The sequence below is a fragment of the Periplaneta americana genome, chromosome 16 (assembly GCF_040183065.1).
Source record: "Periplaneta americana isolate PAMFEO1 chromosome 16, P.americana_PAMFEO1_priV1, whole genome shotgun sequence".
Taxonomy (NCBI): domain Eukaryota; kingdom Metazoa; phylum Arthropoda; class Insecta; order Blattodea; family Blattidae; genus Periplaneta; species Periplaneta americana.
The window spans coordinates 35,616,357-35,634,063 of record NC_091132.1 but is presented as its reverse complement, the minus strand read 5'-3'; positions in this window follow the sequence as shown (position 1 = coordinate 35,634,063).

Below are 17,707 nucleotides of genomic sequence, written 5' to 3'. Positions count from 1 at the left end.
TGTCAATAATGAAAATAAAATAGAGAATGAAATTCATAAAAGAATAATGTACGGAATTGGAAATAGAACTTATTTCTCGTTCTCACACATGTTCACATCAACAATGCTATCTAAAGGAACAAAACTTAAGACTATATAGAACACTTAATCACCCAGTAGTTACTTATGGAGCGGAAACATGGACATTGAAACTGGAAGATAAGAATAGCCTTCTCATCTTTGAAAGAAAAATTGTACATTGGATTTATGGTTCAGTGTATGATAGGGGAGAGTGGAGAGTAAAAAACGAATAAAGAGATTGATCAGCTTTTGGAAGGCGAGAATATAGTGAGCTTTATTAAATCTATTAGGCTGAGATGGTTAGGACATATAGTGTGGGAAGGCTTTCTACGATGATAATGAATGCAAGAATGGAGGGAGAAAGAAGGAGAGGAAGATGGAAGAAGCGGTGGATGGACAACATATTACAAGCCTGGGAGTGAGGAATTGGAGGACTGCTGGGGACAGAGTGGAGTGGAGAGCTGTTGTGAGAGAAGCCAAGGTCCACTTTGGACTGTAGTGCTATGATGATGATGATAATGATAATGACAATGACCAATGACATCCATAGCATTTTGGGTGAATCAGAAAATATTACTCCCAAGTTGAACATTGTGAAAGTATCAAATCATATGAATGGATAAATAAGTAGGCTATGAAAATTGAAAAACTGAAATATTACCCTCCTGGATGAAATCCTGTGCCAGGCTGGATGGTTCCCAATGCTCGATGGCTCCACATCTCCGGCTGCATAGCTTGCTGATTACACTGAAATGACTTACTGTTAAATGGATACCACGTAAAATCTACATGCGTCATGATATACAGGAATGTTTAGAAATGAATTTAAATATTATTATAGTCACAATCATGCCATGGTATGAAAGAAAAACTTCACAACCTCGAGCGGGAATCGAACCTGCGACTTCCTGTTCTCCGGTCAGGCGCTCTACCACTGAGCTATCGAGTTCGTCTCACGCCAAAGGCTTGGAATTATCCTTTCATACTGGCGACTCTGTTATAGAGTACTGTCCATAGCATCTGATCTAGTCAGCACTGCTTATGGGTTGAAAGAAACTTTAAAAATGTAATCTCCATCTTACGATGTTTGGTGACGTATACACGTCCGTTGATGTGACATATTAATGAATTTAAATACTATTATAGTCACAATCATGCCATGGTATGAAAGAAAAATTTCACCAGACGCTATGGACAGTACTCTATAACAGAGTCGCCAGTATGAAAGGATAATTCCAAGGCTTTGGCGTGAGACGAACTCGATAGCTCAGTGGTAGAGTGCCTGACCGGAGAACAGGAAGTCACAGGTTCGATTCCTGCTCGAGGTTGTGAAATTTTTCTTTCATACCATGGCATGATTGTGACTATAATAGTATTTAAATTCATTAATATGTCACAGCAACGGACGTGTATACGTCACCAAACATCGTAAGATGGAGATTACAATGTTTAGAAAACTTAAAATATGGAAAGATATATGTAAGAAAATAGTGAAATTGTTGTCATTACTAGGAACTGTATTCTGGCTCAGGATGTAAGAAGATAAGGTTAGTTGTTCATAGACTATATCGGCATGACATCATTGGAGCGTGTCACAGACACTATCAGGAAATACTTGCATCTTGTTTGTGCTGCAGTTGACGTTCTATTCATGATTCAAAACTGTAGCTCGTAGATTCTTCACAATGCATTATAGTGATAGAGACTGATACAACAGTGGTTTTTTTCTATAATTTAAGTTACCGGTATTTATCTATTTATTCAAATGAATTACTTTTACTGACAGAGTTAAGGCCATAAGACTTTTTCTTTCACTCACCAGTATTAAAATACATAGCAAGTATAAATAACACCAATACAGAAAACAATGGAATAATAATAATAATAATTATTATTATTATTATTAATATTATTATTTTGTAGTAGTAAAAGTAAAATTTAGATGTGTTTACTTACGTGTAATTCTAAGAGTTAAACAATTACAGTTTAGAGTTAAATAAGGCAATTTGGACCAAAGAAATGATTAATGTAATGAAGGAAAACTGTTACATTGAAATAAAAAAAAATAGCCTATTCTCTACAGAAGTAATATTTGAAGAAAGATCATATTGCAGAGATGAAAAACAGATTTTTTGACAATCGGCTTTTGAAAGTAGTCACTATTTGACAGTTCCTTTATACTATATAGATCAAGGAAAATATACTGTATTTTCCTTGATGTAGACTAGACTAGAATACGATGCTTTTACAATTTACACTATCATAAAAAATGTAGGCTTGCATTGGTAAAATATATTTACATTATTGTACACAATTTACAAAATAAGTAGGTTATAGTATTATAAAATAAAATATCCTGTATTGCAATACGTACATAATAGTGTAATAATGTTTGATTAATGTAGGCGTACATTCTTTATGATAGTGTAAATAGTAAAAAATAGTGTATTCTAGTGTAGATAGTGTATATAATTTAAATTGTAAATATTAGTGTAATTGTTAAAGTGGCCCATGTTTTGTTCTGTCCAACTTGATCAAACTGAAGTAGCGTAAGCAGTCAGCCAAATACCTCTCTTGCTAGAGGCACGCATGTAGTTGACTTAAAAACTCCTGTATAGTATGTTCCCTAAACATTACTTTACGAAGTACAGAGATGAGTTGCTGGCACACGAACAAGTGTTGAATAAGATATAATAATATCAGTAAAGTTAATTCAGTAAGTCCATAATGTAACAGATTAAACAGATGTATATTCCCCAACATGTTAATTCAGTACTTCCATCATTAAGATACATCCGTTATAAAATGTAAAATATATCAATATGTATAGAATGAACCTCCGACTATGAACACGAATTTATTAGTTAAGTTGGATAGTAGAAGTAGCGAAGATGGTGCAGCACTAAGATTAGTATATAAAGGACTTGCCGTTGCAAAACAAGCTTTGGAGACACAACAAGTTCAGTATCGCTCATCAGGTTACTAAAGAAAGTACAGCAGAAGAGCATCTTGAGGAACGATAGTACCAATAAGTGAAAATTAATGAGCGAAACCTACCTGAAAATTGTATGCTATCGACTATATCCTGCGCGGCTGCAACACTTCATCGTTGAATTGTGCGACTCTTCCTTCCTTGGTTTCCATGCACCACAATCCTCGACTGCCCCTCGGTCATAGGGACTGCAATGCTCCATCATTGACTGCTATAGTTCTTCCAAGGTTCCCATGCACCACATCCCTCGACTGCAAGGCTGTCTCTCCGTCATCAGAATGCTTATCCGAACAGCCATAGCCAGACAGCCAGTCAGTAGCCAGACAGCCAGTCAATAGCCAGACAGCCAGTCAATAGCCAGACAGCCAGTCAATAGCCAGACAGCTAGTCAATAGCCAGACAGCCAGTCAATAGCCAGACAGCCAGTCAATAGCCAGACAGCCAGTCATTAGCCAGACAGCTCGTCATTAGCCAGACAGCCAGTCAATAGCCAGACAGCCAGTCAATAGCCAGACAGCCAGTCATTAGCCAGACAGCCAGTCAATAGCCAGACAGCCAGTCAATAGCCAGACAGCTCGTCATTAGCCAGACAGCCAGTCAATAGCCAGACAGCTCGTCATTAGCCAGACAGCCAGTCAATAGCCAGACAGCCAGTCAATAGCCAGACAGCCAGTCAATAGCCAGACAGCAGTCAATAGCCAGACAGCCAGTCAATAGCCAGACAGCCAGTCAATAGCCAGACAGCTCGTCATTAGCCAGACAGCAGTCAATAGCCAGACAGCCAGTCAATAGCCAGACAGCTCGTCATTAGCCAGACAGCAGTCAATAGCCAGACAGCCAGTCAATAGCCAGACAGCTCGTCAATAGCCAGACAGCCAGTCAATAGCCAGACAGCTCGTCAATAGCCAGACAGCCAGTCAATAGCCATTCATAGCTAGTCAGCCATATCCAACCAATAGCCAGCCAAAGTCGCGCAGGTCCCATGCTGTCGTCATATCTGTAAAAGAGGAAAAATGAAATCAATTTTTAATTCTTGAAAGTACTCAGTATAGTTTCGGTTACAGTTTTTGTACCATTTGCAACATTTTCATAGGAATTTTCTCTCGAACCCAATTATATTTTGCAATCGCAAACATTATTGTGCATAACAATTTAGTTTTTCTCTTTTGGACAATGTTACAGTAATGCATGATATGAATTGTAAAAATAAACATATTTCGGATTGGTGAGTTTGTGATTTTGATTTTTCTCGGGTTTTTTTTTTTTCTGATTATATATGTGGTAAGTTACGGTTTGCTTTACATGAAAAATTTTTAGTCATCTTGTCTTATTTTTTTTTCAGATAATTTCGAAATGGATTACTTCTTTTTCGATAATTGAAACTTACGGAGTGCAATGATTTGATAAACAAGAACCAGTATTTGTGTATCGATAGACGTTTCAGAACAAGAGTGTCATTTCTCTCTTGTTTTTCGTCTTTCGTGGTGTTTTGAACTGTGCTTCCCATCTCAGTGGGTCCTGCCAAAGCTTATGTAGGCTACACACAAACCCGTTTACAAGCGAACCTGTCACATCATCAGGTTGAAATCCTGTTTGAAATTTATGACGAGTAATTACCGTAAAGAAAAATGACCTTTGGAAACATATGGGATATTACACAAGAAATGAGATAGATTAATATAGTAAATTGTCCGCTGTTACTAGTGGTAGATATTGACCTTGCTCTAGATAAAATCCAATCTATTGCATCATATTATACATTACTGTGGTTGCAAATTGGTCACTTGTAAGATTCAATTTAAATAAATCAATGCCTACTCTAAATTTCGTGTTGTAATTTCCGTCACATACAGAGGGTTGTTTCCGATTTCTGGAAACGAATTTTGAATGACGTCATGTGCGTCAGGAGTCACATGACAATTGAACTGTGGTGAGAGGTGACAGACCAGTTGTGAGTGATTTCATAGTCACAGCAGCAATGGCCAAGAAAATCTAGCCTTTTTGGGAGGGTACATTGCTACCCTTTGCAATGCCAAATACATTTTAATGAAAATAAAATAAGCTTGCAAAAAACGTGGTTTCGTTATTTCCAAGAAAGGCATCTTCTGTGTACCTAATAAGACTGACAAAGCTCGGATGGAATTAATTTGTATAATTTTGGCGGGGGGGGGGGAATGGATTTGCTTGCTTTTCCCCCCTCTGGAATTAATCCCATTCGAGCTTTACCAGTCTTATTAGTTACACAGAAGATGTCTTTCTTGGAAATAACGAAACCACGTTTTTTACAGGCTTTTTTATTTTCACTAAACTGTACTTGGCATTGGAAAGGATCGCAATGTACTCCTTCCAAAAAGGCTCGATTTTCTTGGGCATTGCTGCTGTGAGACACCGTGCACTCTGACTATGAAATCACTCTGTCACCTCTCACCACAGTTCAGCTGTCGTGTGACTCCTAACGCACATGACGTGATTCAAAATTCGTTTCCAGAGATCGGAAACCCTGTAATCCAGTGGTCGGCAAAGATGACGTCATATGAAATACAGCCCGCAAAATACAGGAACTGAGTATGTGGAAGGAGGAAGGTATAAGAGGAGAAGTCGCGGAACACCTTCACTATTGCAAATTTTGTGTGCGCAGAGACGGATAGTGAACATAGCCAAACTCAGCAAAAGTTTAATAATCAAGTTTATGTCAATATAATTATTTGTTCGGTTTTTTTTTTTTTTTTTTTTTTCGTATGATTTGATTTATTTTTGTGCTATTATGTATACACAATTTAAAACATTAATTAACTCATCAAAATTAGGAGTCAAGCTGCATGTAGCAAACTGCTACACTGCTACACTGTGTAACTTTCAATGAACAAGTGATGGCTAAGGGGAGGGAGGGAGATCATGCCTTACCAATCCATCATGCCTGTGTACTAAGGGGTTGACTCGCGAGTCACGAAATGCCGACCATTGCTATACAGTATGCATATTACATATATCTCATTACAACCATTCCTTAATAACCTGAAATTCGACACTGAATAAAGTTCTGTGTTTTAAAGCGTTTTTATAGAAATTATTTCAATTATTGCTATTATAATAATACTGAACAACAAATTTTTACTTTTTATCTTGCTCCGAAGTAAAAATTGGTGAATATTACTAATATGTGTGCCCTAAATCTGAATTTGAAATCCAAAATGCCTCATCACGTACCATTTTCCGGGGAAAATGAATTGAATATATTTTTCACTGATACTGATAAAATTACAACACACTAGGAATTCAAAATGCCTCATAATACTTGAAAAATGTGTACAGGATACAAAAATGGTGTTGTGTTACATAGTTTAAAACACAACAACAATAAAATATTTCGTGCGTATAATGAGAAAAATTTCGGAATTTTAACTTATCATTTAAGGGAATTTTCTGGAAGACTTCTGTTTGTAACTAGACCCGGGACTGTCTTTCACAAGGAACCAATAGTCTGCAAGCATGCTGGATGATGATTTTACTTTATATCGCATTTCAATTTCAGATATTTCTTGATGAAATCTTTCCCCATACTCGTCGCTTACCACTCCAAGGTTAAGAGAAAATAAATCCAAATGAGAATGTAAAAAGTGTATTTGAGGGACATATTACATCCCATTTTCTCATATTCATTTAACATGGTTTCCACAAGTTCTGTGTAGTTGTCTGCCCTAGAATTTTCAAAGAAATTTGAGCAAACATCTTTGAAAACGCGACATGCCATTTTTTCTGTAACAGAAAGTTTTTCCTCAAAGAGTCAGCCATAACTCTGTGAATTTGTGAACCAATGAAAATGCCCTCTTTTAATTTGTTTTCACTCAAACTGGTAAACCACACCCTTATTTGTTCATTTCGTAGATCTCACTTTTAGGTGTTATGGTATTTACTGAATAGAAGGAACCAATATGTGTTTATTTATTACAAGTACAAAAGAGCATGCCAACAACCATAAGAAACCGGAAATAAGTCATAAACTCATAAAATGCATTAGATTTTGTTTTGGTTTACAACCCCCAACCCGAGCTAGATGTTTCCTGGGGAGCGCTTATCGAAAAGTGAAATCATAATATGTCTTAAAAACCTTACGTGATACAAAGAAAAAATAGGCATTTTCGGATTCAGCGCACACCAAACCATAAGAGACACATTATTTTAAGTCGGAGAAAAATTCTTGTTGTTCAGTGTTATTGAAGACCTCCCTCGAATAAATCTATAATACACCTTTCAGGAGAAAAGAAAATAATTTCAGGAGTGTATTTCGTTAAGCCTATATTTAGGCTTACTAGCAGAATCATTTGAGTAACCAAGGATACAAGTTTTTTCAGCTATTGGATGCATTCATTTATTGCTATATTTCATTAATTTGTTGTTACACTCTTCTTCGAGGGAGGTCTTCAATTATTGTTGTTATTATTAATAGTTTTACCTGAAGAGCGATACTGAACGTGCTGGGTCGAGAGCTTGGCTTATTTCCGAATCACCATTATTATCCACTGCAAAATTACAGGCTGATCTTTGTGTTGAAACCTTAATAATTATAGCAACTGAAGGTTGAAAGTACATAGTAGAAAGTATAAGCTAGCTGTATTCTTTTATTTAAAATGAAGTGATTTTGAAATAGGCCTCTATCCGTAACATGTCTAGAACACTGTGTCGATAACCTCATTCTGTCTGATTTCATTTTTATCACTATGAATTCATAAGTGTTAAGTTTACATCTATTCATTTCCCACATTGAGTGGAAGAGAAGGTCTTATGATCTTAACTCTGCCAGGCAAAGTACCACTACTATATACATTCGCTTTCCGACATGTTCAGTATATCGCACGTAGTTCTACCACTGTTCTAAATATCAGCCTTCATAATTTCTTTGCTCTGTCTATGTGAGCCGACATCAGTCACGTAATATTTTTTCGTTCCACTCGTGACTTCATATTATTATGAAGAAATATCCTCATTAGAATTCAGCTCGCAATAAAATGAGGATATTATTCAGAGGTATTTATTATCAGCAGCTCACATGATTTAATCCATGCAATATACCTATTTATACTAGATGTAATAAAACGTGGAGACGTCTTCACTTATTTCCATTTTGTCACCTCCGGTTCCCAAGTGATTCCTTTGATGGTAATCAATTCTGCATGGCACACGTATTTTCGCTCACATCAAAGTATTTTCTAGATGTATTGAACGAATCGAAGCCTCGCGATTGCTACACTTCGGTCAATATTTTGGGAGAAACTTGCCCCTGCACCACTTTCAGCACATTAATCAGCAACCATTTCACAGTGATATCCTTCGTCCTCTTTTTTTTCTACTAAACGGCAGCCCGATGTGCACAAGACAGCAGACCTTCTTTCTTGTATTTGGTGAGTTGAAGTATTTTCCCATTGAGCATTTCAAATGTTAGTTGCCCTATTAAGAGCTTGAGAGGACGAGAAAAATAAATTAGAATTGTTCATCTCTGGTTATGCTTCTCTTGGTGTCGAGATTTAAGTTTTAAACCAAAAAGGTACTTTGTTTTGAATGCGGGGAAACAAAGAGTTAACTTATTTCGTTACAATGCAATTCATAGTTTTGTATTATATTTTAAACAATAATAAATAAAAAAGGCACACAGAAAAATATATATTAGACTATATGCTAGAGGACAAAATCATTAATAAACAATTAAAACATATAATTACAAAGTCTGTGTCATCTTTATGGTACCGTTTACTTTAAATATGGACTCCTCCTAAAGTGAAGTGGTTGAAGTGTTTATATTTACGATGTCTTATTAGTTGACCTTATTTCAATAATACTAACGTTAAGTTATCTCATACAACACTTGTTTGTATGCCAGCAGATCACTTCGGATTTTATCAACTTATTATTAAATATCAAATTTATTTATTCTACATCTTGTTATGTCTAAAATAAAGTCTCTTTTAACACACTGCTCCGCCGATTTAGTAGAATGCGTTTGAGTCCAAAGAAAGTATAAAACAGTACAACGAGTTCTGTTGTGTCGAGAATCCAAGCCCCTGCATACCGGTAAGGCCTCGTGTCACGAAACGTTTACGCCTAAGTATTTTTGACAACACCTATAAAACGGCGCAAATATTAAGGATATTTCTGGAGAGTTTAAGCTACTGTAATATTCATTCATTCATTTACTTATGAAATTACTAAAATCTACTTACATATTTATTTATTTATTTATTTATTGTATTTTATAGATAGGTATATTTTAGGAAATAAAATACTTTTGTATTTACGTTGTATCAGATTAACTTTTTAATTAACAACTCTTACATACACATTCCCGTATGATCTATGTTTTCCTGACTTTCATGCTCTACAGCTTGCCGATTGCAGGGGACTTGCTCCGCGTGTTAATATCTAAGTAGTGAACATTGACTTTCTTATATCGACGGAGCAGTGTAAACTTATTCAGCGGTTTGAATCACTACGCATTTGAAGACAGGAAATAATACAGATTTGTCGTGACACCCTCTCACTGTTGTCACCTCACATTTAACTAAGATAGCCGTAAAATTATTAAAAATTTACTATTGTAGAAACAGTAGGTGCTTGAAATAAACTCTTGTATTGAACTTGACTTGAAAGTTTTGAAAACTGCATAAAACAGCTGGAAAATAAAAGTACATCACAAGAAAAATAAAAAGTAGGACATAAACTTCAGGTCAGTGGTACTCACTAGAAATCAGAGGCGAGCCGAAGTTAGAAATAGTAATTTTCCGAGAGCTACGATGCATTTCACAGTATTAAAACTAGGCCTAGACAGAAAAAATGCGCAAATTTTTAATTATTAAATAATAATAATAATAATAAATATAAAGGATTATCAGTGATGCGCGCTACATGGGAAGCCTATCTGCAGCCACTCAACATCAATACCAGGCTAGAAACCTAAATGATCAACACGTTAATGCTGTACGAGACTACGAAACTATAAGAACTCGTTGCTGTGGGAATTGCCAAGTGAGCATAGATGAGGCTACAGAATCCGTAAAATAATTAAGGCGACATCTTCGGCACCGTGAATTTAAAATCTGATGTGCATACCCCCAGAAAGGAAAAAGAGTTGTATTGTTTGAAGAAGTACCTACAGCTAACTCGTGGATCATGAAGCAGAAAAATATACATTTCGCATTTTGTACTCAATGTCGCATTTTATCGCGGATTAAAAAGCTGCAGTGATATACTTAATATACTTTTAAACACAAAAATACTTATTTACAGCATTTTATCACATTTCGAATTTATCTTCATTGCGAAAGTCTACCATCTCTAATACATCAATTCATGGTGTTGTGCCCAAGGGAAGGTCTTTCATTACAAACCCAGCATTCTCCAATCTTTCTCCATATGCGTTATTGTATAGGCTAGGTGAAATCCCTGAGTGCGTGTGTAACATTATTAACCTTTTCTTATATAAAATCTAACAATGGATATTTAACTGACCATTTGATACAATCTTCACTCTGTACGGGTAACGACCTGAAGTTTATGAACACTTTATTGTCCTGGATATTTTCCGTGTGCAGTGTAAAGATTATTATGATTACTGCAAGAGCGCTGAAATGACAGCAGCAGAGATGGGTGTTCCGAAGTAGTATAATCCAAATAACACTTACCTCAAGTTCCGTTTGATCGCCAATTTCCATTTAAATCCTCCAGAATCCGGACGTACATCTGCAGCTTGAAAAGTCGATGACTTACCAATTCGGATGTAGATGTGCCAATAATTTTTACATAATAAAATAATATAAGCTTCTGAATTTAAAGAGTGTATAAATCTGGATGAAATAACAAGTAAGGAAGCAAAATACAGTAGGCTTGATGCTTTCAAATAAAACAATGGCAACTGTTTACAATTGGATTATGTTATTTCAACAACTTCTAAGGTCGATGTTTTTTTGGAACATCGAAACAATCAAAATTGAATTCTTAAAAATGTTTATAAAGCAAAAGTAAAATTCTCTTGTCATAATTTACTCCCTACAAAAGTTCATTTTATAAAGAAATTAAAAGGAAAAAAAAAAAAAAAAAAAAACAATGCAACACACACGTTCCCGCTAATACTATATACAATTTTTAACACTTGATAAAATACATCTTAACTACAAAAATATAATATATTAGAATATAAATTAATAGATAGTCCATAATGTCGATTATAGTAAACAAAAACAAATTGTATCTGAAGATGCCGTAAATTGGCGAAAACGTTCATACGAGTATATTATTTTAATATTGAACACGTATTAGCAAATGTTAATAAAATTGATAAGTCATAAGATTGAAAAATTAAAACTGTATTCTATTTAATAACTGACTTATCTGAAAATCAAACATGAATTGTAATAAACAAAAATAGGTAGATGATATTCGAGTATTTGATAACAAAATTATTGTTGTCGATACCAAATAATGGCGCGAAATTAGGATTTGATGCAAAAGAATAATAATTGCTTAAAAACAAAATGCAACATAAATGAGATTCGAAAAAAGTCTCATTGTTCATAGTCGAATAAAGAATTTAATTTACAAGAAATTAAAGTATCTCAAGACACACAATATTTCTAAACTAATTTGACACAACACTCACAAAGATTGGCAATGAATTTATTCCAAGGAAATTATTTAATATCGAAAGTCTAGACTCAGATAGTATGACAGATCTTAACGTGTAGAACTTACGTACTTCATTTGTAATGTTGTGGTGATGATGATATATAACATAATGTTAATAAGTTTCTAATACATACGCTTTACTTTCTTCAGTATCTCTCGCGTTGCAACCACTGACCTTGCTGTCTAATCTCTATCTGACGTACGACACACGAATTTTCTATCACCTCATCTCCTTGTTATAGAACACAAACATTCAAAAAGAACCTTTCTTCACACCTCGGCAGGAAAATAATGTGCTTCATCCTTCATGTTTACTATAAATTCAGAAGAATCCATGGAAACGCAACTTAACAAAGGAATCAATATCATAGCACCGATTCTTAGCTCCAGGAAGTGAATTATTACAGTAAGATGCAATTATGGTTTCAAAAAAATTAAATACTTTAAAATATCATCTACAAGCCCATTTAAATGTATGTACGCAAATTGGCTTGTATAGTACATGCAATTTCCGAATTGCAACTCCATTGCAGACACCTCTTACGCGCTTCGTGGGAAGCTTTTCTTCAACATTGTAACATCTGTCTATCATTAATCAGAGCAGATAATCCGCATGTTAACATGATGAGACAGATAGATGTCGAACTCAAATCGTCGTGTGATTCCCTCTGCCTTTCTTTTCCCGAAGACTTTACTAAAGCTATAATTCGAAATTTTCGAGAAGAATTGAGAGGTCGTGAATATGAATCATGGAAGACCCTTTCAGGACGGGGAAAAGATGTTGAGATGTATAGCGAAGTAACAGCCGCCAGCAGTTGGATTGTAAACAAGAAAGGACTTTCGACTAGTGAATGGATATCTAGCCTGAAAATGACAGCAAATTTAGCAGCTGTTCGTTCCGTTCCCGGCAGATCTCTCGACGGTACCCGGTGCAGACATGGCTGCCCGGAGATTGAAACTGTAGCACACGTCTTGGGATTCTGTGAACAAGGATTGCTCTTGAGGAACTCTAGACATCATCTTGTAAGATCCAAAATTGCTGCCGCATTAAGAAATAAGGGCTGGATAGTAGAAGAAGAAATCTCCTGTCTAGCTGAAAATGGGTCAACGAGACGAGTTGATATTTTAGCGTACAATGCTGACACTAAACAGGGCATCATTGTGGACCCCACGATACGTTTTGAAGTAGAATGTCATCAGTCAGCCGAGATCCACCTTGAGAAGAAGTCGATCTATGAGCCTACAGTCAACTATTTCAAGCTGAAATATGCCTTAATTCACGTTGAGGTATTCGGCTTGCTCATAGGTGCTCGAGGGACTATAACAGCTTTTTTCGAAGAATTTCGAGGGAAGTTTGCTCTGCCAACATCTCTGAGGGATGACATTGTGATAATTGTGTTAAAAAAAATCCTGCCAAATCCTAATTAATCACATGGTGCCACATTAATAGCAATTGTAATTTTTCACGCCCTTTTCTTTGTTTCCCTTCTTTACAATTTAATATCTATGTTTACATATGTATAATATTTTTTTTGAGAATATACTGAGTCCGTAAGGGCTACCCTTAATGGGGGGGGGGCAGTTTACTATCTTATCTATCTATTCCGTTATTTTGAAGAGTTATCTTCAAATGGCTCTACAATTGGTCTGTAATTTCCATCTACAGTATCTAGTTCGTCTTCTTTTATGGCCCCTTTAGACGAGGTCACTCAGCAGTGCCACTAGTGGCTCGTTAGTGGCGCAGCGAACGCGCGTTTGAAGCGCTGTTCAATACACTGAACATTTTTGTTGAGAATTTTTCAGTTGTCTAGTGAACATGGACACAGAGGGAGATATACTTTTGGCAACTTTGCTCATACGGAGAAAGAATAGACGTAAAAATAGAAGAAGAATCTGGGTCCATCCATTGGTTTTGGAAAGACAGAATCGAGGGCAATTTCACACTTTGATGATTTACACCAGGAATATATATATGTATATTCCACATGTTTAAGGGGAGAGGATTATATTTTTTTTGGTGAAAAATGTGTAAATTTTCAAAAAAAAAAAATCTTAAAAATATTCTGTGATATGTGTGGAATCCTAGATCATATATGTAAGGGTACGTACACGTTGGAGCAACGATAAACGATAAGAGAAATGATCTAGCGACGCTTTGGTATTATCAAAGAATCAAGTGTTCATATCGGAGCAACGAGGTCGCGGGAAGCGAACATTTTGTTTTATCAGTAGAAGATATTCTATACATCCACTTAATGAAAGAAGATATATAGGAAATATCAGCTGCTAAGTTCAAGGTTAATGTAACTTAAATGCGTACAAAATTCAACCCCTTTCTCATCCCGAAGATAGTATAAATTCGTTGTGTTGTGATTGGTTCTTGTGATCACATAACATATGACGAATAAATACACAACTGATCAATTTGTCAATATCTACAATAATTAATTTAATAAGCCGAAATAATAATAAATCGATTAATATTCGGTTATATTAATAACCACCGGTATTTATACAGGTTAATATTATCTTAATCAGAGATCATATGAACGACAAGAGCGAAGAAAATGGAACTTTGGTTTTTCGTCGCTTTTATCGTGCATCTTCGCTTTTATCGTTACTCCAATATGCACACCTCAATGACAATGCATGCTTCAATTCTCTCTCATATAGCATCGCTGCTTCTTTTATCGTTTATCGTCGCTCCAACGTGTACGTACCCTAACAGATATGTAGGGATTATAGGCTTTGAGGTTAACAACTTTTGTCAGGTTTACTGCGCTGCCATCTAGTTGTTACATAAGGAGTCACGTCATAATGCCCATTTGAATTGCATTAGCGACTGTGCTACCATCTCGTGTTCGTTTACGGCGGACGGGTGGCGATCCTGGCGGTTGTTCTCTTCAAAGTTCTGCCGATTTTAACGTAGCGAGGATTTATCTGTTACATATATGATCTAGGGTGGAATGCATAGCATAACATTTTGTGGGTATTTGTGCCCTTATCGGATGTTGAGTCGCCATTTTTAAACTTTCTGCGTTATGGGTTTTTAAATCACTCGCCCACTTTTATTGTTGTTTCCGGTAAATTAAAGTTTCAAAAAAAAAATTTTTCTTTAAAATACTCTTTGATATGTGTAGAACGCATTGCATAACATTTTGTGGGTATTTGTGCCCTTATCGGATGTTGAGACGTTATTTTTAAACTTCCTGCGCTATGGATTTTTAAATCACACGCCCCCTTTTATCGGTTTCGAGTAACTTCATTTTTTTGCTATATTGTCAGACAAAAATGGATATAATTTCTTAACTATTAAATATACATGGATGAAATTTAGAACACACATTATTTAGACTATTAGGAAACTTTTCTCTGTAACAGAATTTCGTTAATTGATATCATTTTAAAAATACGTCCGTTTGTTTGCAAGAAAGGAAATCAGAAAATTGTTATTGAATTTTAATTGTTTATTTTACAAACGTAGGGACTAATTTCAAAATTCTGTTACAGACAGATTGTAGAACATGGTTTTGCAAATACATTGCAATAAAACTGTTTGAATCTATCTCTCGTTTTTAGATATATCGGTTTTAGTACAATCCTGCATTGGGTAGATTTTTTTTCAAATTTGGCCCCCAAATATTTTTTTTTCGAAATATTTATATTTGGTTGAGTTGCTACAGCTATGAGCACTCTACATACAAAAAACTAATATTTTACACCAAATAGGAAAAAAGTTAAAAAAAATATCATCCTCTCCCCTTAAGAAATCATTTCAAGAGCTTCTAGCAGGAATTGCCAATGAAAAAAAAAAAAAACTGTGGCACAATAGACTGTATACGGTCCTAGCGGTGTAAGGAATTGGTGGCCCACAGTCGTCCGTTAGCAGAGCCACGAACGCGCCACTAAAATAGTGGCGTCGCTGTGGAGCCGTGTGAAACCTACAATTTTATTTTTGGTATCGCGACGAGAAGCCCCACTTTTAGTGGCCGCCACTCAGAGCTTCTGCAGCGGCACATTTCTGTGGCTGTATTTGAAGACCCTCCCCCCCCCCCCCATTTATATTCATTATTCACAAGCTGCAGCGCTTCAGCAAAAGTGGCCTCGTCTGAAGGGGCTTATAAACTCATTGACGTTATATACCGGGGTAGTTATATCTTAAACTAGACCTACATCTATCTGTTCATTTTTGCGTCAAACAATGAATTAGTGCAGTGGTCATCACTCGCTGAAATGAGTAACGGGTAAGCAGCGCATCGAAATATGCACCCTCGTGTATAAGGGAGAGGTAGAAAGCATACCCGGCTGGCAGCAGCCACTGATGCACGATGGGGCAATGTCTTATCCGCGGGTAAGGTACGCTATCCCGAGAGTGCACTGTGCTGATGACCGCCGCTATGAACCCTAATGTATAGACCCTTCTGAGTATAGCATGTTATTATTATTATTATTATTATTATTATTATTATTATTATTATTTATAAAATGTATGGGTCATTCTAATAATCGCCTCCAGCTATCCACGGATTTGAGAGGCCTAACGCGACATCACTGCTTATGACATTATTATTATTATTATTATTATTATTATTATTATTATTATTATTATTATTATTATTATTAATTAATATTATTATTAATATAAATCTGTAGCCGAAATTTTTCTGGTAATTTTCGATTTTCCAAAAATAATTGGTCCTAACATATATAATTAACCACCCTGAAACCAAAAATCGCTTTTTTGAAATTTTTGTTTGTATGTCTGTCTGTCTGTCTGTATGTTTGTTACCTTTTCACGCGATAATGGCTGAACGGATTTCGATGAAAATTGGAATATAAATTAAGTTCGTTGTAACTTAGATTTTAGGCTATATGGCATTCAAAATACATTATTTAAAAGGGGGGTTATAAGGGGGCCTGAATTAAATAAATCGAAATATCTCGCTTATTATTGATTTTTGTGAAAAATGTTACATAACAAAAGTTTCTTTAAAAATAATTTGCGATAAGTTTTATTCCTAGAAAAATTTTGATAGGACTGATATTTAATGAGATAAATGAGTTTTAAAATTAAAATAACTGCCATCTAAGGCCGTGTAATGAATTAAAAAACAAATGACTTCGTCTATAAGGGGCTTTGGACAGCAACAATCGAAAGCTATGGAAGATAGCCTACAGATAATGTTTCTGCGTTTCTATGAAGTAATAACTTATCGGAAGCTAAATTAACCGATTTGTATAATTAATTATTAATTCACCATTGGAAAGTGTAGTTTCTCTAGATGGACATAATGCTATAATGTTATCACAGTAACTTCTGAGTGAATCGAGGACAGATAAGATTAAAATAGATTCTTATGCACAGAAAACTTGATAGGCTATTCTGTATATTCGTTTCCTGTATTTCCTAAACTAATTTTTATGACCAAATGAGTGGTCTCTGGATCAAAATGATCGCATTTTAATTTTTTAATACAATTTAAATTAAGTAACATAATAAACGATTTATCTCTCTATCAAACACGAATATTCCCTGGATCAAATGTCCTATTTTAATTATATAATTAATTTATATTTATTTCTAACGGGTGCAGCGGATCGCACGGGTACGGCTAGTTTTCTTTATAATTTCCTTCATAACTGCACTAAATTATAGTCAATGACGTAAACAGCGAAAGCAAGAATGTATTCGTAATAATACACATGTTTCTATGGAAATGATCTTAAAGTTTCGCAAATGAATCAGAAATATTATTTTTACATTCGTAAATATAATAAATTCCATTTAAACTCTAAATTTCGTGTATGTCTTACAAAACCGACTAATATTTTAATGTTTCAAGACTAAATATAGCCCTCGGAACGTTTAAATTCCAGGAGATACTGTATTTATGATGATTGTAAAGATTTCTAAATGAAGTTTGCGTACATAGATACAATACATCAAGAGGCAAGCTTATTTATTTTACTGCATTTCAGGGA